At 47.7% G+C, this 26808-nt stretch overlaps 1 protein-coding gene across 1 annotated transcript in view; it reads right to left on the reverse strand.

Moving 5' to 3' along the window:
- Nucleotides 1-26808, reverse strand: part of DMRTB1 (DMRT like family B with proline rich C-terminal 1) — a 275605-nt gene that overhangs the window by 59737 nt on the left and 189060 nt on the right. The gene's annotated exons all lie outside the window — the stretch shown is intronic.

Consider the following 26808-nt stretch of genomic DNA (forward strand, 5'->3'; position numbering starts at 1 on the left):
TCCAGATGAGCACTTTGTGCAGCGCGGCAATCCCTTTGATAGAGGTTTGTGTCCCAGTTCCAAAAATGCTCTAAAAATGTGGGGTCAAGCCCCTGTACTTCTACTCAAAATGTCTGATCTAAGGGGTACTTCAAAAGAAACCTTACAAGTGCAAAACATTCCCTTTCAATACCAGCCCTGGCTCCAGCTGTAAAGTAGGGGGTAAATCAGCCCTTTGTGTGAGGGCAGGTGTAGGAAGCTGTCTCTCTATATAGTGTACTAAAAGGAAGTACACTGTGCAGAGAGTTCAGTGGGTCCCCAATTCGTTTACAGAGGCAAAACGAGATAATACTAACTCTCTTTTCTGTGGTAGTGAGGACGAGCAATTAGGATTATCAGAGGGTAGTGCTAAGCATTTGTTGTACTCACAGACGTAATAAATGAGCCATACACTCAAACAATAAATCCGAGACCAAATTAGAAAAATAACACTTCTTCTTAGATATGTTTTAAAACCAAGAACGTGTTGCCAAGGTTAAGTACTGTTTCTTCTTCGTCCTTCTCTTGATCCATCAAATACTCAATTTAGGGGCGTTTAGGAGAGTTACAGGTAGTTGCCAATGGGCTACCTGCCTTTAGGGTGTATACACCCTCTATATGACCACTTCCTGGGGGAAGTAGGCATAACCCTGACCCTAGAATGCTAATTCCTTACAAAAAAAGATGGAAGAATTTAAAAAGTGGGGTCCATGTCAGCTGGCCCGCTTTAGGGGTGGTCCTGGCTGAATGTGGGCACATCTCCTAATTTTCCCACATGTCTTGCCGCCAAATGGGGTAAGGACAAGGAGGTGGGCATCTCCACTATCTGGAGAGGTCTGGGTCGCATAACAAAGATAGCAGGGCCTTTTGAAGCTTCCCGCCCTTGAATGCACATCCTGCGTGAAGGAAGTGTGAATACCTGCCCAGATCTGGCTGTGTTCCTGGTCTTTGAGAGCGAAGGCTCTAACCTCAGGAGGTCAGAAACCTGTCTATGAGGCTGGCTGGTCAAGACCGGTCAGTCAACACGTTAGTAGTCGGTAGGTTTTCAGGGGGCACCTCTAAGGTGCTATCTGGGTGCATTTATTAATAAATCAAGCACTGACATCAGTGTGGGTTTATTAAGACGAGGTGTTTGACAAGGTGTTTGATACCAAACCCCTTGGATTACAGTGAAGGCACCATGTAGCTGGGAAACCGTAATCAAGAGTGTCCAGCCCATGTACTCGTTATGGCTTCCCTGTGCACTCGTAATATCTAAGGGGGAACTTAGATACCATGGGAACACATCCACTCATGCAGATATGCCCACACATGGTTATAGTTTAGGCTGTAAGGCCTGCCATAGGGTTGACTTACCTATACTACATGTAAAGTTGGCAGGCATGGCACACAGGGATGTGTGCCATGTCAACTCTTTGGTTTTCTCTGCACCAAGACACGCAGGCTGCAATGGCAGTTTGCATGAGCTTGGTAAGGGGTCTCTGCCCAAGGTACCAGGGGTACCACTTACTAGGGACTTCCGAAAATCCTAAAGGGGTGCCAATTGTGGAACAATTGTACAGTTTAGTGAAAGAACCCTAGCACCGGGGACCTGGTTAGCAGGGACCCGGCACACATTCAGCCAAAGTTGCACCAGATACCAGGCAAACAATTGAGAGTAACCATGTAAAAAGGGGCACTTTCCTACAGAAGGACAAAGCCTATACCAATGTAAGTGTGCCCCGCCTGCCTCTCTCCCAGCCCAGGAAGACTATCAATGTACAGATGGATGCAGATGCCTCTCTTGTCAACCCAACCCTTTCTGTGTGATGGCTGCCTGGAAAGTATGCACAAGGTGTAGCTGTCAACCAGGAGTAGATTGGAGTCAGGCTGCGAAGCACAGTTATAAGCACAGGGATATTTCCAAAATATTAGTAAGAAATCCCCCTACACCAGTAAGCATAATTTTTCATTACCATTCCTGACATGGCAATGCAACTACTTTCAGATAAGGCTTTACCACTTAAAACATATTTATGGGAATTCCCAAAACTAGCCTATGAAAGGGGTAGGACAGTAGTGAGTAACAAAAAAGGTTGCTTATCACTACCAGGACATGCCACACAACAAAGGCACATGTCCCTACCCATTACTTACACAGCACCCCGACACCTAGGGCCTACCATAGAGGCAACCTACAGGGATGTGGAATTCCTAAAGTCTGACTCTCAGGACATATTGTTTGGGGTCAAGGGCAACACCTTTTAATGTGTATTTTGTCCTAGGGACAAGTAGGCTCAACCCCCTGCAGCACAAACACTTTGGCTGCCAGTTTGCAGTACCACATTATGGATCAAGGAAGTGCACTGTCTGTAGATAATTGAAAGCCTTTATTATTAGGGTGAGCGTTCTAAGTAAATGTTGTAAGCTCTGACTGCACTACTGACAGTGGTTCCAGTGCGTTTTCAAAGTTTGGCAATATGAGGCTATAAATAATGCTCTCAGAATGCTCTGATTTGATGCAAATATTTGCAGAAGCTTGAAAGCAAGATTGACGATTCTTTGCTTCCAAAATAAAATGTTCATAAAAATATGAAAGCAGGAAAAAAACATTTCTTAATTATACACTACTGTAAAATTTCAGGTATCATTTCTTTGCAGCATCATTTAGTAACATGTGTTGATGCATGCTAGTATTTCCCAAAAATATTCATAATGGAAAACAGTGGAACTAGTTTAAAAAATAACCAGGCACTGGCAAAGCCAGTGGGTCTGAAATTGGTGGTCAGTTTTTTAGTTTAGTCAATGTGTGACTTGTTTTGCCATGGTTTTTGTAAAACCTTATTGAACTGTGAGCTGCCGGGCCCTCGCCATTATAACCAACAATGGCAAAAGCAAAAAATAAATGTGGTCTCATTAAGCACACACTGCCACAGTAGTTACTGGCACGGAACAAAACTACTTTGGGTGCCGATATGCTCCTTGTGAAAGAACAGAATGCTGTCACTTACAGTGAAGCCAGCCAATACGGAAGGGAGACAGATTTTTATAAACACAAAAGGTCATGATCAATGCCAGACCAAATTAGGGGCCCAATTATTAAAGAAAGTGGCATATATGGAATACCTTTTTCTTGTAATTGTTATGTTATGGCGTTGTAATTCTTTGTAAGAAGCCTTTAAGTGTTGCATTATTATAACAAGAATTAAATTAAGAGGGCTGTTGGCTTCTATAGAAGTTAACAGTGAATAAGATACCATTATTTATTCCCAATATTCATATACCCACATCATTTGATAAATCATTTTGGCCAACATTACGCACAAACTAATGTCTACCTGTAACGATTATCTAATCCTAGAAGGTGATTGCAACCCTGTAATAGACACATTTCTGGACCATTCCTCCCAATTTTCTTTTGTTCCTTTCTCTCACCGTAAACAGTTCACTGCAGCCATTCAACAATAATCTTTCATTGACTCATGGAGAATTTGCGATCCCAGCTTACAATAATATACATTCTTTTCCCCTGTACATTTCTCTCAGTCCAGGATTGATCACCTCTTTGTTTCTTAACCTTTACCTCAACATACCTCACCAGTTGAAATTGGCAACATTTTTATTTATGACCATGCCCCGGTAATTTAGGTCTTGATCGCTTTCCTCTGAAAGTAAGATGTTGCCTCTTCAATTCTTCCGTTTTACTAGATCCCATTTTCACAGAACATTTTGATGCCTTTATAAAAGAATAGTTTGCTTTGAAAAATTCTCCAGACATATCTTTTCCGATTGTTTGGGATGCTATCAAAGCTGCTTCTCAAGATTTTATCAGTACTTATGTCTCCAACAAAAGAAAATCAAACTAAAAAAAAAAAACATGAAACACATTTAGGGCCAGATGTAGGTAGGCCGTTACCGATCGGTAACGGCCGAAAATACCGATTTTGGGCCCTTACCGATCGGTATACAGCCATCGAGATGTAGGGCAAAGAAAAAAGTCAAAATCGGAGCGAAAACCGATTCGGAATGAGTACCGAATGGAAAAGAATCCGATACGTACATACCGAAAATCGGATATGTAACGAATCGGTAACACACCGAATCGGATGCAAACACCGAATCGATCCATGTACCGAATCGGTAGTGACACCGATTCGGAAAATAACCGAATCGGTCCATGTACCGAATCGGTAGTGACACCGATTCGGAAATTATCCGAATCGGTCCATGTACCGAATCGGTACTGACACCGAATCGGAAATTATCCGAATTGGTCCATGTACCGAATCGGTAGACACACCGAATCGGAATAAAGCCGATTCGGTCCATGTACCGAATCGGTAGATACACCGATTCGGACATGAGCCGAATCGGAGAACCTACCGATTCGTTTGAATCACCGATCGGGAAATTCCCCGATTCGGACAGATGGGGAGATGTAGGGAGGCACAGAAACACCGATTTCGGCTCAAAATCGGTAGAATTCACTCGGTATTTACCATGGATTACAATCAGGTGGTAACCAACTCCAACCCATAAAAACAGCCCCAAAATGCATTGCAACTTGCAGGATGGCAGCTTTTTATGTCATTGCGAGGCGGCTACGGCTACAGCAGGAAGGACAGAGGGAATGGCAAAGAAATGAACAGGTCTACAGACAGAGGATAACCCTGTTCATGCTCACAGGCAGAGATCCTACAGAGATACAGGCTGGACTCTGACACCATTCTTGAGCTCATCAGGGACCTCAAACCATTGTTGGACCACCACACCCCAAGGGCACACGCCATCCCAGCACACGTCCAGGTGCTATGCAGCCTACACCTGCTTGCGTCTGGCAGCTATCAAAGTGGAGTTGCAGCGGCAGGAGGGGTGACCCAGAGCAGCCTGTCAAGGTTCTTCCACACATTCCTTGACGCCATGATACACAGGATGGACCAATACATCTCTTTCCCTGCAACCCACGCAGAACTGCTACAAACTAAAGCTGACTTCTACCAGATGGCACAATTTCCCCAAATCATTGGCTGCATAGATGGCACGCACATTCCGATTTGCCCACCAGCGGACACAGAATACATATACCGCAATCGGAAGTCTACGCACACCATCAACGTGCAGGTGATCTGCAATGCGAAGTGCACCATCACAGACCTGGTAGCAAAATTCCCAGGGAGTACCCATGACTCCTATATTTTCCAACAGAGCGGCATCTATGCACGGCTGATGGCTGGCGAATTTGGTGAAGGATACCTCCTAGGTGAGACACATCATCAGACCCCCATAACACAAAGTAGCTAGGTGTAATACATGTATGCATGTGTGTAATGTTACCCCTTTCCCTTCCAGGCGACAGTGCATATGCCCTCCGCTCATTCATACTCACCCCCTACCTCAACCCCTCCACACCCAGCCAAAGGAGGTATAACCGGGCCCACAAAAGCACAAGGAATGTCGTCGAACGGACCTTTGGCATCTGGAAAAGTAGATTCAGATGCCTGCACAAGAGTGGAGGTGCAAGGCAGTATACCCCCATCACCTGCTGCAAGATCATAGCTGTATGTGCAATGTTACACAACCTTGCGGTGAAGAAGGGCACTGAGGTGGAGTTGTCTGACTAGGAGGACCATGACGACGATGAAGCTGTGCCACTAACACAGCCAGCTGGGGTGTCTACGCCAAGTGATGGCAGATACAGACGTGAGGAGATTACAGAAAACTATTTCTGAGTGAGTACAGATGCACAGACAGGTAAATGGTTGTGGTGAAAAGCAAATTTTAATACTGTTGCAACACAGTTACTGCACTGATGTGCAACAAAAAAAAGGTGTAATAGCAAAGAAAACAAAAGTCTAAGGTCCAGGTTGCCTCACCCGCCCTTGCAAGCCTATTTCTTTGAGCGCTTGGCAGCCCCACTGGGGTGTCCCTCACCCCCTTCAGAATGTCCAGCCACTTCTGCGGAGCGCCTGGTGTTCCTGCGTGGCTCTGACGCAGCGCTGGCCGGGCTGCTGCGGCTGCTGCTGTCCCCAGCATCCCCCAGGTCCAGGGCAGGATTTGCGGCAGTGTTTGAGATAATCATGGCCTCCATTGCTGTAGTGATGCGGGCCATTCCCCTTGTTATCTCGGCGGTATTTTGGGTGATACTTGACTCCATGTTGGCACCGCGCTGACAGAGTTGTGCCGTTGCAGCAGCAAGGCGGCTTATGGAGCGGTTTTGCACCCGGGCATCCCGCCTGCGCGACAGCTCATGCTCCTCTAGTCTGCCACATAACTGGGTAATGGCAGTGGTTAGCCTGCCTAGACCTGCTGCTACCTCCTTGTTGGTATCTACAAAGGCCTTGAAACCTTTCACCATTTCCCCCATCTGCAGGTTGTGCTGCAGGAGCTGGCGTTGGCAGGCCATGATGGACTTCGCCTGCTGCCTTTGGATTTTCACCATATTCCCTTCAAGGCCCAGGAAGACACTGCCCTCCGGTGCTGGCGCTGCAGTGCTGGGAATGGCACGGCGCCGGGTAGTGCTGCTGCCGGCCTGCTGAGTGGGCTGGGGTGCCACTGGTGGGGGTGTGGTGCTGGCCGGGGCCTGAGCCCCTGCTCCCAGGACAGGGTTTACTGGAGCCACAGCCATAATCGTGGCAGGAGCTGGTGTAGGTGGATGGAGGTCCCTTGTCGGGGAGTTCTCTGGGGAGAACAGCAAGGGGGGTGTGCTCGGCATTTGTGGGGAGTGAAGTAAATCATAGTCTATTGCCAGGTCTCCCTCAATACCCAGCCCTATGGTGTTTTCCTCCTCCTCCTCGGCAGCCTGACTCGTGCTCGGCCCTGCGACTGCACTGGTAGATGGTGCTGCTGCCTCTGTTGTCAGTGGTTCTCCGCCTGATGGTGCCCCTAGGTACAAAGAAGCATTTGTAAAGTGAGTGCCGATGTATTACAGTCAGTACAATTAAAGCATTCCACATGTCCTTGCATCTCCTTAGAATGTGTTCCACTGTTTCCTATCTTGTGATTCTGCACTGCCATATTTTGCTAACTTATGCTGACTACATGTACCATGATGCTTGTCTCTTGTATGTTGGTTACAGTACTGTGCTGGGGTTTGGCTGTGCATTGTGTCTAATGGGGAGGTGTCTGGTAGGGTGTGTCATGATGCGCATGCTTCTTACCTGTAGCTGTAGCTCTGGCTGAGCTGTCCAGGGTCCCAATTCCGGTCACGCTCTCCCTCTCAATGGTGCTGGAGACCAGTTCCTCCAGCTCGGTGAGGGGTGGCGCCGGGTTCCTGCCTCCACCTGTGACTCCAGCTTGCCTCTGGATCTCAGCCATCTTACGTTTGGCCAGGCTGCGGATATCATAGAAGCGCTTCTTCAGCTCATCAAGGGACCTGGGGGTGACACCTACAGCATTGACCTTTTGGGCGATTTCACTCCAGAGCCTCCTCTTGGTGCTGTCCGGCACATTGAGGGACAGCTTCCCGAATAGCTGCCTGTGCACCCTCACCACCTCCTCAACCAACACCTGCAGCTCGATGCTGCTGAACTTTGGCTTCCTCTTCTGGCTGGACTTCTGGCTCTCACTCTGGTTTGCCATCTTGCTCTGAACAGTTCTCTACCTCCTACTCCCACTGCTGCTAACTGTGAGTGTTCAGCTCAGGCTGGCTCTCCAGAAAGTTCTTAATTAGCTGCACCTGCCAGGGTTGCCACTCCCTGTTTGGGTGGGGGAGGGGGGATCCACCTCATTGGCGGAATCGGCTTTTACCGAATCGGCTTTTACCGAATCGGATTTTACCGAATCGGATTTTAACGATTCGGTTTCTTCAATGCATTCCTATGGGCTTTTTGCCCATGGGTGTGTTTTCATGCCTCCGAATCGGTAATTGCCGATTCGGATTTTACCGATTCGGCTATTTCCGATTCGGTGGTAGCCGATTCGGTACTTTCCGATTCGGTCCGTGCCGAATCGGTACATAGCGATTCACATTACCGATGCCGACCGATTCGGTATTATTTCGCTGTTAGTTTGCTACATCTTGTTTTCCGATTTCAGAATACCGATTCGGCCCGCCTCGGTATTTTGAATTCGGAAAATCCCTATTACCTACATCGGGCCCTTAATCCTTAGTACATTCATATTTTACGTCCAAATCTAAAACATGTTTGGATTCACTAATGGAAGCCAAATTTGACTTCAATAAACTGCCTGGACCTCTGGTCCAGGCAGCACTCTCCCCGGCAGCTCTACCAGCTGCTTGTTCGTCCGCAGTTCGTCTCAAGCAGAGTTTGAGCCTCGTGCCCGACTCTCCTCAATTCTTGTGTTTTTAGGATTGTAATTTGTGTGCCTCGCGTGTTCACATTCTGGGGCCTTACTTTTTGCTTTTACTGTTGCTAGCGTCTTAGCGCTTCCTGCTTTCCCATCAAGTCCTGCTCCCACGCGCCCCGCCCCCTGACCCAGCCCCACTCCCGCTTCCACCTCTTCCTCCGCCCCACTCCCCTACATAATGGTGACCGCTGCGGGGGAGAAAGTGTAAGCCTTGACCTCCGGTCCAGGCAGCACTCTCCCTGGCAGCTTCACCAGCTGATTGTTAGCCCGCAGTCCGTCTCAAGCAGAGTTTGAGCCTCACCCCCGACTCTACACAGGTCTTGTGTTCTTGGGATTTCAATTTGTGTGCCTTGCGTGTTCACATTCTGGGGCATTACTTTTTGCTTTTACTGTTGTTGGCACCTTAGAGCTTCTCGCATTTCCTCCAAGTCCTGCTCCCACGCGCCCCGCCCCCTGACCCAGCCCCACTCCCGCCTCCACCTCTACCTCCGCCCCACTCCCCTACATAATGGTGACCGCTGCGGGGGAGCGCGTGTAAGCCTTGACCTCCGGTCCAGGCAGCACTCTCCCTGGCAGCTCCACCAGCTGATTGTTAGCCCGCAGTCCGTCTCAAGCAGAGTCTGAGCCTCACCCCAGACTCTACACAGGTCTTGTGTTCTTGGGATTTCAATTTGTGTGCCTTGCGTGTTCACATTCTGGGGCATTACTTTTTGCTTTTACTGTTGTTGGCACCTTAGCGCTTCTCGCATTTCCTCTAAGTCCTGCTCCCACGCGCCCCGCCCCCTGACCCAGCCCCACTCCCGCCTCCACCTCTACCTCCGCCCTACTCCACTACATAATGGTGACCGCTGCCGGGGAGCGCGTGTAAGCCTTGACCTCCAGTCCAGGCAGCACTCTCCCCGGCAGCTCCACCAGCTGATTGTTAGCCCGCAGTCCGTCTCAAGCAGAGTTTGAGCCTCACCCCCGACTCCACACAGGTCTTGTGTTCTTGGGATTGTAATTTGTGTGCCTTGCGTGTTCACATTCTGGGGCATTACTTTTTGCTTTTACTGTTGTTGGCGCCTTAGCGCTTCTCGCATTTCCTCCAAGTCCTGCTCCCACGCGCCCCGCCCCCCTGACCCAGCCCCACTCCCGCCACCACCTCTACTCCCGCCCCCCCTCCCCTACATAATGGCGACCTCTGCGGGAGAGCGCTTGTAAGCCTTGACCTCCGGTCCAGGCAGCACTCTCGCCACCAGCTGACTGTTTGCCCGTAGTCCGTCTCAACCAGAGTTTTGACTTCTTTAACCCCCGCCCGCTCCCCTCTCCGTTTCCTCCGGCTGCTGCGTGTCCCCTGCAGCCCCACCCCCCTGCTTTCCCACTCGCCGCCCCGCTCCCGCCTCCCAGCTACGCCACCCTCCAAAATCCCCTCATATGGAGGCCGTGCAGCGGGCGTGCCGCTGGCTCTCCGAAGGTGCGCCTAAGTAAAGTCCATCTGCGCCCATCCGCGCCTGAACCGCGCCCAGCGCCAGAACCCCTGGGCCTCACGAACACCACAACATCCGCCTCTGCTACAACTCCAGCGCCCTCCACGCACTTAACGCCGGACGATCACGCACCTGCTGCCTGGTCGCCCCGAAGAGCACCCAGGACCCTTCTCTTGCCGGAACGGCAGCTTCACCAGCATCCGGCCTACCAACCCACCTACCGAAGAACCCAACTTCCTCAGATGCATCCTGCTCAACACCCGCTCCGCCCGCAAACACGCTGTCGAACTCTGGGACCTACTCAACACCAACTTCCCAGACATCGCCTTCCTGACAGAAACCTGGCTGAGCCCCTCCTCGGCACCCGACATCGCCATAGCCATCCCGGAAGGCTACAAGATCACCCGCAAGGACCGCACCAATGGAGTAGGAGGAGGAATGGCCATCGTCAACAGGAACACCCTCAAAATCTCGACATACACCAACAACGCCCTCAGAACCGCCGAATACCTGCACTTCCAGATCCACACCGACCCCAACACCACCCTCAGAGGCACCCTCGTCTACAGACCCCAGGACTCCGAATGCAGTTCAGCTACTCCATCGCCGACAGCATCAGTACACACGCACTCGCCTCCACGGACTACATCCTCCTCGGGGACCTGAACTTCCATCTCGAGAACAACAACAACTCCAACTCTTCCACCCTGATCGACAACCTCGCCGAACCTCAGACTCAGACAACTCGTCACAACACCCACCCACTCCTACGGCCACACGCTTGACCCCATCTTCTCAGCAAGCTCCCATGTCTTCTTCAACTGCACCACCAAACTCCACTGGACCAACCACCGGTGCATCCAGTTCACCTTTCAAAAACCCACCACACACCACCCCACCCCGCGATGTCTAGCCACCGGTGGAGCAAAGTCCTGAAGACCAGCTAACCACCACCCTTGCCCAGAGCCCACCCACAGACCGACCAACCCCGACGCCGCAGCCCGTAACATTCAGACAGTGGATCAACGACTGCGCCAACACCCTTGCCCCGCTCAAGACGCCCTCCAACATTCACACCAACAAGAAAGCCTGCTGGTTCATCGACGGCTGCCGCATATTCTACACGTTGGGATTCTTTGAACAAGACTTATCAAGGTCTTACGTCCATATTAGTCACTAAGAGGGGACCACGCTTTTTCATACTTCTTGATATACATTAGGGGCCGTGATACTTACAGGGCCCTACATTGGGTAAGGGTGTCCGACCTTTGTCTGGTTCGATCTAGCAATGGTTTTATAACAATTTTTGAAGCCTGCGGAACGGAGTTATACTGAGTACAATACCTTCCACCCCCAGATATATTATATAAGAACTGCACGGTGTGGCGTGGTTGTCGTATACCTAGCAGCCTGGAAGGCGGTATTATCTTTGGAGGATCCGGAATTTCGCATTCTATTCACAGACCTGTACACACTTTTCTTGCCTTGAAAAAGTCTCTGAAAGAAACGAAACACGTGTCGGCGGTGTGATCTGGGAAGTTTTAAACTTACACATAGGGAATCTCAATAAAGAACTGAAAGAACATTTTGTTTGGATCTCTGAATCCGGTGTTATTCGAAATTTGTTTGGATTTGTAGATACAGTGGTTATGACAATTAATACTCGGGGATTATTTCTCTCCAAATGAGATATCTAGGATTATCTAAATCACACTAAGTTGATACCACGTAGAGTGCTTTAGTAGCCTGTTCCTTAACTTTTCCGGTTTACCAAAGACCTTCAGGCCTCCACGAGATCCTGCCGAAAACTTGAAAAAACTGGATCCGTGAATGAACACAGGAAAGCTACACAGCCCACAAGAACGCCACCCGCAGCCACCACCACCTCATCAAGTCCGCGAAAGGGACCTCCTTCAAAGACCGCGGAGACAACAACGCACACAACAGCAAAGAGCTCTTCAACATCGTGCAGGAACTCTCCAACCCCAACGACATCCTACCTTCACAAGACCTGTGCGGCTCGCTGGCCACCTTCTTCCATCGCAAGATCGTAGACATCCACAACAGCTTCAACGCCGTCACCACCCCGGCAACCACTGAGACCCCCGCTCCCACGACCACCACCCGCACCAACCGCCTGCTCTCCTGGACCAACATCAACGACAAAGACACCATCAAGATCATGAACAACATCCACTCTGGATCCCCGGAAGACCCCTGCCCACACCACATCTTCAACAAAGCCAGCAGCACCATTGGACCCCATCTCTGGAAAACCATCAACATCTCCTTCGAGACAGCGACCTTCCCGGAGAGCTGGAAGCACGCAGAGATCAACGCCTTACTCAAGAAACCCAAGGCGGACCCCAAGAACTTCCGGCCCATCTCTCTGCTCCCGTTCCCAGCGAAGGTCATCGAGAAAACCGTCAATAAACAACTGACCAGCTACCTCGAGGAGAACAACAGCCTGGACCCATCCCAGTCCGGGTTCCGCAGCACTCACAGCACCGATGACATCAGGACCCTGCTTGACAACGGAAAAAACGGGTACCTCATCCTCCTGGGCCTGTCATCCGCATTCGACACGGTCTGCCACCGCACACTACGAACACGCCTCTACGACGCCGGAATACAAGAGAAGGCCCTGGACTGGACCACCTCCTTCCTCGCCGGAAGAACACAGAGCGTCTGCCTCCTCCCCTTCCGCTCTAAAGCCACAGGGATCATGTGCGGCATACCCCAAGGCTCATCCCTCAGCCCAACGTTGTTCAACGTCTACATGGCACTGCTCGCTCAAATCGCACGACGGCACAACCTCAACATCATCTCCTATGCCAACGACATCCAGCTGATCCTCTCCCTCACCGAAGACCCCCACACCACCAAAACCAACCTCCACGAAGGGATGAAGGCCGTCGCCGACTGGATGAGAAACAGCCGACTGAAGCTGAATTCGGACAATATGGAGGTCCTCATCCTCAGATCCACCCCCTGGGCCTGGGACGACTCCTGGTGGCCGACTGCACTAGGAGCTCCCCCCTACACCTACCGACCACGCATACAACCTACGGGTCATCCTCGACTCTACCCTTCCATGACGAAGCAGGTCAACACCGTCTTCTCCTCCTGCTTCAACACCCTCCGCATGCTTCGCAGGATCTTCAAGTGGATCCCCACCGAAACAAGAAGGACGGTCACCCAGGCCCTCGTCCGCAGTAGACTGGACTACAGAAACGCACTCCACACAGGAGCTCCAACGCATCCAGAACCCCTCAGCACGCCTGATCTTAGATATCCCTTGCTGCAGCCACATCACAACCCACCTGGGAGACCTGCACTGGCTCCCTGTCAACAAGAGGATAACCTTCAAACTCCTCACCCACGCACACAAGGCACTCCGCAACACCGGACCAGCGTACCTCAACAGCCGACTCAGCCTCCACACCCCCACCCGCCAGCTCCGCTCAGCAGACCGTGCCCTCACCACCGTCCCCCGCATCCGAAGAGTGACCGTCGGCGGCAGATCATTCTCCCACCTCGCCACCAAGACATGGAACACCCTCCCCATCCGCCTGCGGCAGACCGAAGGCCTTCTGACCTTCAGAAGACTCCTCAAGACCTGGCTCTTCGAACTGTTACAGCTTCCCCCCCCCCCCAGCGCCTGGAGACCCCCACAGGTATGTAGCGTGCTTTACAAATGCTATGATTGATCAACAGAGGATGCTGCCTCTTATCTCCAGATATTCATTGAATCCAACAACGTCCTGGACATCTCCCAATCCAGATTCCGCAGCAACCACAGCACCAACACCACGCTACTCGCAGCCATTGACAACATCCGTGCCCTCCTCGACCAGGGATAAACAACAGACCTCATCCTCCAGGACCTCTCAGCTTTCTCCGACACTGTCTCCCACAGCACATCAACAACTCAACTCTACGACGCCCGTATCTAAGGAAAGGCCCTCAACTAGACTTGCTCACTTCTCACAGGCAGAACTCAGAGAGTTAGACTCCAGTCATATCTCTCAGAACCAAGAGAGCAGATGTGGAATACCCCAAGGATCCTTCCTCAGCTCCACCCTCTTCAGCATCAACATGGCCCCCCTCGCAACCATCGTCAGAGGCCATGGACTCAGCATTGTCTCCTACGCCGACAGCACCCAACTCATCCTCTCTGTCACCAAGGAACCCAACATCACCAGTCACAACTTCCAAGAAGGGATGAAAGCTGTTGCCACCTGGATGAAGAAGAGCTGCCTGAAACTCAACTTTGAGAAAAAAGAAGTCCTCATCCTGGGCTTCACCCCCTCAGCATGAGATTACACCTTGTGGCCCCCCTGACCTCGGAACCCCTACTCCTGCCCCGACAGACCATGCACGAAACCTCAGCAACATACAGGACTCATCACTGAACCGCATGATCAACGCTGTATCCTCAGCCTGCTTCAACACCGCCCGCGGACGCTCTGTGTTCTTCCGGCGAGGAAGGAGGTGGTCCAAAACATTTTCTGATGGGATCCCCTCCGAATCCAGAAAAACAGTCACTTTTGCTCTCATCACTAACAGATTGGACTACGGCAACACCCTCTATGCCAGAATCAACAAAAATCCTTTGTAAGCTACAGACCATCCAGAGCGCCTCAGCCAGACTGATCCTAGACATCCCCCGTCACAACCAAATCGCTCAACACCTCCGCGATCTCCACAGGCTCCCCATCGAAAGAAGAATAACCTTCACGCTCCGCACGCATGCATAGAAGGCCCTCCACAACATCGGACCAGCATACCTAAACAGCCACCTCTCTTTTCACGCACACAAGAGAAACCTCCGATCACCCAAACTCTCTCTGGCCACCATCCCACCCAGCTACAAAACCAGAATGGATGGAAAGTACTTCTACTACCTCGCAGCCAAGACCTGGAACGACCTCCCCATCCACCTCCGCCAAAGCCCTACACTGCCCCAGTTTAGGAATGACCTCAAGGTCTGGCTCTTCAGATGACCCCACACCCTAAAGAAAAGCCACCCCTCCCCTCAGCGCCTTGATACCCTCACAGGTGAGTAGATGCACTTTACAAACCCCTGAGTGATTGATTGAATTATTAAAGGTAGACATCTTTCCAATAATACTAGACTCTTCTTTGACGTTTTGTCCATATCTATAACATATAAGCATTCTTTAGCAGCTATATTCTCAGATGCTGAGAAAGCCTTTGATCAAATGCATTGGAGTTGTCTATTTTCCACACTTTTATTGTTTGGTTTGGACAAAAATTCATTAATCTTTTATACTATTCCTCTAGATCTTCCATATTTGTTAACGGACTCATTTATTCGGCTTTCCCTTTACATAGAGGAGTGTGGCAGTGTTGGCCCTTATCACTTCTTCTTTTACTTCTTGCACTCAAGCCCTTCTTAACTAAAATCCAACAGAATAAAACCATACAAGATTTCAAGTATGGAGATAAACATATTATATTACATTTTCAGTTTACTCAAATGATATTCTTTTACATATGGCCTCTCCTACATCGTCCTTGCAGCCGTTTTTAGATACTGTTTCACTTTTGCTTCCCTTTCTGGTTATAATCTTAACTTTGACAATTGTGAGATTCTTCCACTTAATAAATGGTGCTTTGGCCACGCTTGTGGTAATCCCTAAAACCCAGCCACCCTCTATGAGCTGTGCGGATTACCGCCCAATCTCACTCATCAACACTGAGATCAAGCTCTTTGCCACAATACTGGCCCAGAGGCTTCAGCCTCTCCTACAGGAACTGGTCCATCCAGACCAGTGCAGGTTCATGCCAGCTAGGGGCACCCGTCATTGCATTCGTCGCCTCCACTTGGCCTTGGCCCACCGTGCTCGCCTATCCCCATACCTGGCCCTTCTCTTCCTTGACTTTGAGAAGGCCTTCGACACGGTGAACTGGGATTACCTGCAGGAAGTGCTGGAGACGATGGGCTTTGGCCCCCTGTTTTGCCGCCTCATCAAGGTCCTCTATGCCAACCCTAGAGCCCGGGTGCTTGTTAATGGGGAGCTCTCTGAAGCCTTCCCGATCCGTAGAGGTACGCGCCAGGGATGTCCTCTCTCACCACCCCTGTTTGCGCTAGCAATGGAGCCCCTGGCGACGCTTATCCGGCGAGACCCCCTTGTCCAAGGGTGGGCCTGGAACGAGAGCCACGTAGACAAAATTGCCCTCTACGCTGATGACGTGCTTTTATTTTATATCTGGCGGACCCAGCGAACTCGTGCTCCAGGTGCTTACAGATCCTCACGGCCTTCGAAAGGGTCTCCGGGCTCCGACTCAACGCGGCCAAATCCACAATAGTCCCGCTGCACCCCTCCAGGGAGTGTTATGACTGGCACTCGACCATCCCGCTCAGACACCACTCGGTCAAGTACCTTGGGATATGGGTGGCCCTCCTGCCGGAACTCGAGTGGGCGTTGAATATCACGCCCCTGGTTGTCCGAATGAAGGCTAATCTTAAAAGGAGGCAAACCTTTCCCCTCAACCCCCGAGGGAGAAGCGCCCTTTTTAAAGTGATGGTCCTCCCCCGCTTCCTCTACATCTCACAAAACACCTCTATCCCCCTATCCCGCACGTGGTTCCGTGCACTTGATGGGCTCCTGTCCAGATTCCTCTGGGGAGGCGGACGCCCGCGTATATCCCTGGCGCACACCCGCATCCCCCCCTACGATTGGGGCTTAGGAGTGACCCACCTTTACCTCTACTACCTTGCCACTAAGTTAATTGTCATCCACGACTGGTATGCGGGCGGCTGGTCCGACCCAGCATATCGTGTGGAGCTCGAGGCTACAGACTTTCCACAGGTCCAAGCGTTCCTATATGGTAGCCCGGTGCCACAGACCATAGCACCAATCACTAGAACGGTCCTCCTAGCATGGCGTGCCGCTCTGCGCCACGTGGGATGGAACTGTAAACTTACTCGTCAAACACCGCTCTGGCATAGCACCTGGCTCCGAGAGGTTTTGTCCCTGAATGGATTCCACTGATGGGATCTGATTGGCATTTCGGTCCTTGGGATGTCTGAGTTGGGGGCCATATCCGTGCCTTCGCAGACCTACAGCAGCGCCATGCCCTTCCCCATGCCCAACACTTTAGATACCTGCAGCTGCGCCACGCCATTCACACACAACTCCCCTCGCCGGTCCCCCTCCCAGAGTTCAGCCCACTGGAAGCCCAGGTGATGATGGGGAACCTGGGCAGGGGAAGGTGTGTCCCGCATCTACCGCTCCCTAGTGAACAATGGCCCTGCCTCCTTAGATACATTACGAGCTCGGTGGGGGGGCCCCCTGGAGGAGGCGGACTGGAGACATGCCCTTATGGCGCCCAGAACCCTGACCGCGTCCTCTAGGCTGTATCTGGTGCAGATATACTTCCTACACGCGGTATACCTCACCCCAGAGCAACTCTTCCATGCCCGCCTGCGACCCTCCCCGGTATGCCCGAAGTGTGGTTCAGCCCCCGCTGATTTTTACGACATGGTGTGGCTTTGCTCGGAGGTAACGCGGTTCTGGAGAGGGGTGGAACGGGAACTCACACAAGCCCTGGGATGGGAGATCCCCCATGAACCACTGCGGATGTTGTTGGGGGTCTTTGATGGCCTAGATGGTTCCAGGATGGACAAACGCCTGTTGGGGACAGCGGTGGCAGCAGCCAAAAGAGACATAGCGAGGTATTGGTCACGTGCTGCAGCACCCACTGTGAGGGGGTGGAGGAGGGGGGTTGATTGGTTCGGCACCCAGCAAGAGGCCCTGTTTGAAGCCCGAGGCGCTCCAGAATTGTTCCACAAAATTTGGGGGAAATGGTTCAACATGATTCCGCCATGATTCTCGATGTACCGACTGTTATTATGCTCCGCTGTTAATGCAATACAGGATGAACTGCTGGGCTGGAACGGACTGACCCGACCTATCTGTCTTATTGACTTCGAACCGCTATATGTGTTGATTCATGAGCTGCAACCAATGAATTTCTTTTTGCTGTTACATATACAAATAAAGTTGATTATCAGAAAAATAAAAATGATGCTTTAAACACGATTTTGTATCTTCAAGATTTCTTTGAAATTCCGTATAAATTAAATGATTGGTTCTCAGGTTTGCCAACTCCATAAAAGATACTATATCACTTAATTCGAATACTCTACTCTCTACTTTATCTACCCGTACTTCCCGTTGGAATCCATTATCTTGACTCCATAATTTCTTTCATGGAGGGTTGGTTGGATTCTATTAAGATGATGTTAGTTCCCATAATTCCTTTCTGTCTCTTGGCAATTACAATTTTTTTTGGAACAATAAAAAACCTTGCATATCCCTCACCAGATTACAACGTAATAAACAGGGTGGAGTTCATTTTCCAAATTTACAATCTTATCATACTGCTCTCTTTTTAAAACAATCAACCCTTTATTAGGAACACCAAAACATCATTAATCCCCCCTTATGGATGAAAATGGAATTATGCGTTATTCAACCTTTTTCTTTTTCAGAATTCTTATCCTTCACCCAACGTCCTTCGTCCATGTCACTTCCTATTTTTTAAAATGCTTGTAGGTTATTGCATCCTATTTATATGTCTCCTCTTTCAGTTATAGACCAATTTCTCCAAACCTCGATCTGGAACAAAAATCTTATTAAAATTAATAATAGAACTATTTTTTTTGAAATCCTGGCGTGAAAAAGTTTTTTTTTTATGGACTGATCAATTACTTAATAGAAACTCACCACTCTCCTTGTCACAAGTTTAATCTTACTTTCAATTTTCAAATTCACATAAATAAATTTAAGTCTCTGATCTCATCTATCTTCACAACATATTTTTCACTTTGGCAAATCACCACTCCCGATTCCTCCATTTATCCAGTACAACCATTGCAGATAACCGTCCCTACAGCTTCCCGTATCAATACATGCCTTACTTCCCCCCCTGGTGTTAAACAAAAAACAATGTTGTAGTTACAATGGGAAGCAGACTTACACACTTCTTTTCCTCCATCTTTAAGGAATAAAATATGTCTCAAAATCCGTAACATTTCCCATGCTGCCAACACCGCTCAAACTTTATTTTTCATTTATAATTGCCTTCTCATTATTCCAGCCTCCTTACAAAAGTTTTACCCTACCGTTTAGTTCCCTCATCCTGATGGCCTTGGCCTTGTACTTTATCTATTTCAGATATTAAACATATTTTAATTGAATGTCCCAACACTTCAATTTTGGTTTCAAGTTTGGAAACAAAATTAATTCAATTCAATTCAAAAATACTTTATTCGGTAGTTTATTTAATAAGAACACCATAAAAGTTCATAAAATACAGTTTACAAAGTTGATCATGTTTTAAAATCACAATTTTAAAAAGCTAAAAACAATTAGAATTCATTTAAAAAAGCAGGTCTGATAAAAAGGAAGCAGCAAGATATATCATACAATTTATATTCATCTAAGAACCTAGAAATTTGTGCGCCTTCATTGTATCTCTCCTAATCAGATCAATTCATAGGTTGCGACGATGTTGAATACAAAATTTAAGAAAACGTACAATTGCTTTAGCATATTTTTCATTTTCTAAATATTGTAGTGCCAAGAATGCTGGACGGCATTGGGGAAGCCCCCAAAGTTTTAGGATGGGGAGTATCCAACGTCTACGGGGTTCTACAAAGAATTTGCAGAATAGAATAGTATGTATGGTTGATTGTGTAGATACCAAATCACATGGACAGCATGTCCGTGTGGACGCCCAGTCGTTTTGGGTTGGAAAGGAAACTAGCAAATGAAACATGTCAAACCTTAAGTGAGTTAGCAGCATTTTTTCATATTGGGTTAGATTATAAAACAAATAGGGTTCCGATTCAAAGACAGTCTGCACTAGTATGGCTTTCTGAACAGATTGTTTGTGGATCTCGGTTACTAGGCGTATCTGCCTCAGATGTGCAAGGCATTCTTTTTTTAGATCCGCCTTAGAAATTTCATTTATCCTAGAAGGATAATCAAAATATTTCTTGTAGCCCAAGTCCTCAAGAATTGCTTTGACGTAAGTTAGCCATTTGATTTTTTTACACTGATCGAGACTCAAAGTGTCTTCAATGATGGATCTCGTTAAATGGCATTGATCTGTTACCCATATTCTACGCCACAGCATTACTGGCTGTAGTTTCTATGATGTCTGTTATATAGTCTAGTCCCAATTCTGTGTGACATGCGTATGTGGAGGTATTCCTTGGGACCGCAAGTAAATATCGTAAAAAGGAATTCTCAATTTTTTGAATGGCTTCAATATTTACATAGTGTAAGTTTTCTTAACATTTAGTTTTAAGTTCAAGGTGGCCATGAACGCACAATATCTGTTTACTGCACATTGGAGTTCATTTGGGGTTCTTGCTAAAATGACAGCATCGTCGGCATATAATAATGCAGGTATTTGCCGACGAGCTATTGTAGGTAAATCTTTACTGCCTTGAAGCATCGCGGCTTCCAGTCCATTAGTGTAGACAGTAAATAGAAAGGTGGCCAGCACGCAGCCCTGTCAGACCCCCTTTTCCACCCTGAAACTTCCTGTAAGTTCCCCCTTAGTCCCAAATCTTACCCTACCTGTAGTTCCTGTGTACATTTCACGCAGGAAATCAACAATCGCTGGGTCAACGCCCATTTTCAGCACTATATTCCATAATGCTGAATGAGCGACACAGTCAAACGCCGCTGATAGGTCGACGTAGACCATGTAAAGTGTGGACCCCTTAGCCTCCATGTATTTACCCGCTAGGAGGGAAAGGTTAAGTGCTTGGTCTACTGTTCCTAGGCCTTCACGGAAGCCGTATTGTATATCAGATATTACTCCTTGGTCAGTTGCCCACTCCTGAAGTCGATTGAGAAGGATCCGCCCTGCCATCTTCCCAAGCGAGTCCAGGAGGGAGATAGTCCTATAACAGGACGGAGTATTTCGATCCCCTGTCTTATAGATCGGGACCAATATTGATGTCTTCCAAGAATCTAGTAGCCCTACCTTTAGTGTTGCATTTAAAACATTGGTCAGTATGTGGGACCAGAGATCTGGTAGATGTTTAAAAACATCAGCTGGGAACCCATCTGGACATGGGGCTTTGCCAGTTTTTGAGTTTTTTAATGCCAGTTGAACCTCCTTGTGGGAGAATTGTAGGTTTATTGGGTATGTAACCTGCGTTAGAGGGACTGGGTGGTCAATGTCTATCGAGGTGTATTTACTAAAAACTTTTGAAAAATAGGCCACCCATTCATCTTCGCTTATAGCGACGTCGATGGAGGGTGTTTCATTTTTATTTGTTAAAAACGGTGACCTTACTATGTGCCAGAACATTGCACTATCCTTCAACTCTGTGCTTTTGCTGAGGCGATTCCATAGATCGACTTTTAACTCTTGTTTTCTTAACCTGATCGCGGCAGCGTACTCTTTCCTAAGTCTGCCAATCTCAGCTCTGTCCCTCTTATCCTTATTCAAGGCCTCTTTTAGTTTTGTGTGTGCCTTTGTACATGCTGAATTAAACCAGCTGTTATTTTGATTTATTTCTGACTTTTGCTTACAAGTCCTAGTTAGCTCTTTATGTATATTTTTCAAAACGGCGTTAAAACTGTAAATGACCACCTTTGGTTGTAGATTTAGAACAAGACAGTTCCTAATTTCGGCACTACAATTTTTGACTATTTTATTAGTTGTGGCTTCCTTATCAATTTTCCCCCATTTAAGTGTATAACCGTTCATGGAACCAATTGCAAGTTCTTGTTGGGCTAGAACGGTCATTATGTTAATGGGTTTGTGTGGTATATTTTCCGCAAAGGATGCAACTATTGGAAAATGGTCACTCAGTGGGTTTTTTACTACTTCAAACAAATCGATAGCTGTCCCATTTAAGGGAGAAATTAGTATGTAATCTATCAGACTTGTTAATCCTCTTCCGTTAAACGTTGGCGAAAAGGGAGCAGGAGGATTTTTTTTTCATTTAAAAAACCTAGCTGTAATTCAGCCATGACCTCGTTCATTTTCTCACCTTCAACGGAATGTGAGAAATGGGTTATACTGATGTCCTCCTCATCGGTAATGCCACATTTGGTATTTTTACTGTTCATACATAAGTGAAGATTGAAGTCTCCCCCCCAAATTATTATACATGATTTTTTTGCATATTTTGTGGTTTGTTCTTGCAAAGCTGTTGCAATCTCAGTAAGGGTATTTAGCAAATTAGTTTGCGACAAATTATTGTAGAAATTTACTAATATGTACACTTCTTGTTTTCTCCTTTTTAGAATTATGAGTTGGAAGTAGTCTTTTATTATGAAGGGTGCAATGTCCTCCATTTGTATAGTGTTTGAAATGTAGGTGGCGAGGCCACCACTGTTTCTGCCCGAGGGGGGTTTCCTTGCAGGGGACCAGAATGTTTTGTACCCCGCTATGTGTATAGGAGTGTTGCCCAAGTCTCCTGGAGGCAGATGATGGTACTTGAATTCACTTGAGACAAAAAGTTGGGATTAGTTTGTTTGTATGCTAAACCAGCAATATTCCAAAAAGTAAAATGTAGTTTAGGACTAATATTAGTTGGGTCTGTAGCAGTAATTAAGTTGTCCACACAAACCTGTGGGCCGGTATTATTAGGAGGAGATGATACGCTCAAGGCGTCCTTTTTTTCTGATTGCCCCAGCGAGATTGAGATAGATATTCCCCCGGGTTCTAAGTTCTCCCCTAATTCTAAGGTGGATGCATCTTCCCAGTTGACTATAGGGGTAGGGAGTCAATCGTTACTGTCTAAGCCAGAGAATGCATTGTATCTGTTGTAAATAGGAATATTGTAGGAAGTAGTTGGCAACTGTACTGCTTGATTCCAACGATTATCCCCATAATCCTGGTGTAGAGTAATAGAAAGATAGGGATGAACTGAAGGAAGCAAGCGATTTTGGGTCTGATGCCATTGTACTGTTTCTGTGGGATAAACAAATTTGGGATTTTGTTGGAAGAGGGGAGTCTTCATTTCTGGCTGAAAGTGCCTTTCATAAAGAAAATTCGTAGGGTTTGGTAGTGTATTTGTATTTGATGGAAGCAGGTGCCTATAAAAGTAGCCCAGGGGAAGCAAGGTGGTATTAAATTCCCATGTAGAGGGTGGGGGGGCATTGGCGAGAGTCTTTTCTGCCCATTGAGGGTTTCTAAAGTTAAGTGTTACACAGTCGCCCTCAAATTTTTTTCGCAAAGGGCCTATCCATCCTACTCTTTGTACATGCGTAATTTCCCCCGCACATTCCGTTGGGAAGTTACAATTTAATGAAAGCCAATAAAGTATTTTATTTTTTAATGATAGAAGTTTCTGACTGTTCTGGCTTAAGCCTAGGGACATTAACTAAGACAAGTACAAAGGCTCCACATTCTGGTGGTAGGGTGATCCGTGGAGGAATTTGCTTAGCTTTGTAGGGAATTTCGGAGGGGGTATTCGGATGGTGTATTGTTGCCGTTGTGTTGCTAACCTGGGTGGGAATTTGCGGCAGATGTTGTGAGCCCGTTTGAGGTTTTTTTGAGTGAGCGCTACTGGTCGTTGGGGGAGGACTCATAGCTGGTACAAGGTGGGTTACTGATGTTGGTTTGTTAGTTGTTGTCTTTTGTTTTGTCTCAGCGGGTCCACCAGTTTTGGGTATTGCTTGAGGCCGCGCTGTTTTACTTTCATTGGGTTTAGCTTTTTGTGCTCCAGCCGCGTTAAGGAGAGGAGGAGGGTGAGAGTTTTTATTCATAGATACCAGCTCTTCAATTCTCTTCTCTAATCGAGAGAGCCTGGATTCAACCGGCGATATATATATGCTCAGAAGATCCCCGATTCGTTCGATCAAGTTATCGTAGTCTGCATTATTATCAGCTCTTTCTCTGAAAGCGTGACTGTTATTTATATTGGGGGAGTCATGAAGATGTTCTACATCAGCCAATAAGGCTTTACCTTTTTGCCCTTTCATGCGTTTACGTTTCTTACGAGTCAATGGCAAGGGTTGGGTGGTAGATATAGCTATTATTGGAATTGCCCCCCCCTGTGTGTCTCCCAGAACATTCTCGGTGGTATCCTCAACTAATTCGGGAGTTAGAGCCACATTTAGAAGGGGAGATCTTTCTAGGTCACTGTCCAGCTCACAATTGGTGCTTGTGTCCGATACTGATAGATTTACTTCGTTTAGCAAGGTGTGAGGGACGGCTATAATGTCATTGGTGTCTTCAGCTCTCGATGTACTGGTGTTGCCTGGGGTTCTAGCAGATTTAATGCTTCCTAATGAGGAGCGTTTTGCAAATTTCAAGTCCCGAGATACCCTTCGTTGCAATAATGAGATGCTAAGATCGATAGCGTCAGTAGTGCGTGTGATGAAACTGTCTATTGGACCTATCAATGCAGCGGCTCCTGCAGCGGTCTTACTCCTGCTGCCTCTAGTAGACATGTTTGTGGAGATTATATACTTGTATGTAGCAGGTAGCAGAGAGCGTTGGTAGGCAGCTATACAGTTCAAAAGTCAATGTTTATAGTGAATCCATTATGAAATTACAATGAACAAACAAGTCAAAGAAATCCTACTTGTTCAGGAAGCGTGGGAGTTAGGGGGTGGGTACGTCCTGTCCTAGGTCGTCCTCGGACGGCCACAGACGGCCCGCCCTTTGCCCGGGCTTAGCCCGGCGTCCCGCTCGCGTCCCGCGTTGCGAGGGACGCCCACCTTTATCGCGCCTCCAGGCGCCGAAGGTGACGATCAGGGCAAGCGCCACCGCAGGGAGTCCTGGGAAGCCGAGTCCTCCACTCGGCGGCCGTCTGTGGTGTTATGCACGGCAGTGGGAGGACTCAGGCAGTGCGAGGTGTTAGGTTCCAGTAAGGTTGTTGGTCGGCAGAGGGTCCGGAGAAGCAGAGGTCAGTGTTCACATAGGGTTACACCCTATGGCCGAGGGACGCCCACCTTTATCGCGCCTCCAGGCGCCGAAGGTGACGATCAGGGCAAGAGCCACCGCAGGGAGTCCTGGGAAGCCGAGTCCTCCACTCGGCGGCCGTCTGTGGTGTTATGCACGGCAGCGGGAGGACTCAGGCAGTGCGAGGTGTTAGGTTCCAGCAAGGTTGTTGGTCGGCAGAGGGTCCGGAGAAGCAGAGGTCAGTGTTCACATAGGGTTAATTATATTTTTCATATACACATACCTATTTCCTTAACTTATTTTTAGGCAGCGTTTGTGATGACTGACATGGTTGTCGTTTCAATGTACAAATTGTTGATTTACTAATTGCGGTCACATTTCAAGAAATCACCCAAAATTTGAAAAATGCTTTGAATGTATCTTTTCAAGCATCGTGGTATGGTGCTTGTTACAGCCATAGACTAGATAGTGCTTACACTATCTCAATGTCTCTTGCTGTCAAAACAAATAGTCTTTGGTCTCCAATAACAATTTTATTAGAAACTTCTGCTTTAATGACTACCTTACACCAACCCTTAATTGAAGAAGTCTCTAAACCTCCTTAAATTCACTATGTCTGTATCTGACCCCACCAATAGTAATGTGCTATTTCGATATTTTCTTGGTAAATTTACACTACATGGTTCTAAGTTTGATATTATTTAAAGATTAAGTTGGTTTAACTGCATGAAATGTTCTTGGTTTTCTCTCTTTTCAATGTTCTCTTTCTCTCCTTTCCTATGTTCACATATGAATATTATATTATACTATTTATTCAATGCTCAGTTGCATTCATTATATTGTTATTTCATCATATTGTGGACAGTTTTTACTCTTTTTCTGTTCAATAAACTTTACTTTTAAATTTAAAAAAAATAAAGTTTTCTTGTCCTAACCATTTGGAGCCTGGAACCTGTTCCTGAATCACATGACATGGTGTTGTTGGTAGTTGGCCTTTGTGTGTTTCTTCCAGACAGCATCACAATAGAGGGTCTGGGTGTTGGCAGGCTTATGGCTTAATAGGGGGATTTGTCACCTATCACACTTGCACCAGCTCCAGCTCACACACAAAGGATTTCACACTAGCCTAATATGCCCCAAACAGACTGGGAGCATGTTAGGAAGGCAGGACGTTCCAGACACTTCCGCATGGGAAAAAACTCCAGATGTTTCTTCCACTTCAAAGTGGGCACCTAGTATAACAAGCATTTGCAATACAATAGGTCTCGCATTAGGAAAGTTTGAGCTATTGGTATTGTAAGTGACACATTTTTTATTTATGTGTTGGTTTTGAAAATAGCAAAATTAATAGCTTTATCATTTACAATGCTAATAGTTATCCCTTTGGCAAATGTGACACCTATAGCATTTGTAATGCAATATGTGTTGCATTTACGTGAGTTGGATGTACTGATATTACAAATAACAATGGTTTTTATTTTTTTTAAATAATTAATACTTATATTAAAGTTATTGTGATTTATAATGGCAATAGCTTAAACTTTTGTAAATAACTTTTGTGAAGATTATGTTCAGTATATTTTATTGTGACAAAAATCCAAGAACAGAAGTGAAATATTAACATTTTTTGTGACATTTGTAATAAAGCTTGAAACATTGAGAGAACATATTGGAACCAGTTGTTGTTGAATGGTTGCACAGATTGATGCTGTGGTGGTGCTGAGTGATGTTGTTGTGGTGGCGAGTGGGGGCTAATGTGTGAGGGGGCAGTGTGTGAGGGTGCAGTGTGTGAGGGTGCGGGGTGTGCCCTAAAGTAGTGTGAGTGAGCAATGTGTGAGGGGGCAGTGTGTGAGGGGTGTGATTGTGCAGTGTGTGTGCCCTCAAGTAGTGTGAGTGAGTAATGTGTGAGTGCGCAGTGTGTGAGGGGTCAGTGTGTGAGGGTCAGTGTGTGAGGGGTCAGTGTAGGGGGGTCAGTGAGTGAGGGGGCAGTGTGTGAGGGGGCAGTGTGGGAGGGGGCAGTGTGTGAGAGGGCAGTGTGTGAGGGCAGAGTGTAATGAGAGTGTGTGAGGGTGCGAGGTGTGCGAGGGTGCGGGGTGTGAGGGTGCAGTGTGTGTGGCCAAAA

The sequence above is a fragment of the Lissotriton vulgaris genome, chromosome 1_1 (genome assembly GCF_964263255.1).
Source record: "Lissotriton vulgaris chromosome 1_1, aLisVul1.2, whole genome shotgun sequence".
Lineage (NCBI taxonomy): Eukaryota > Metazoa > Chordata > Amphibia > Caudata > Salamandridae > Lissotriton > Lissotriton vulgaris.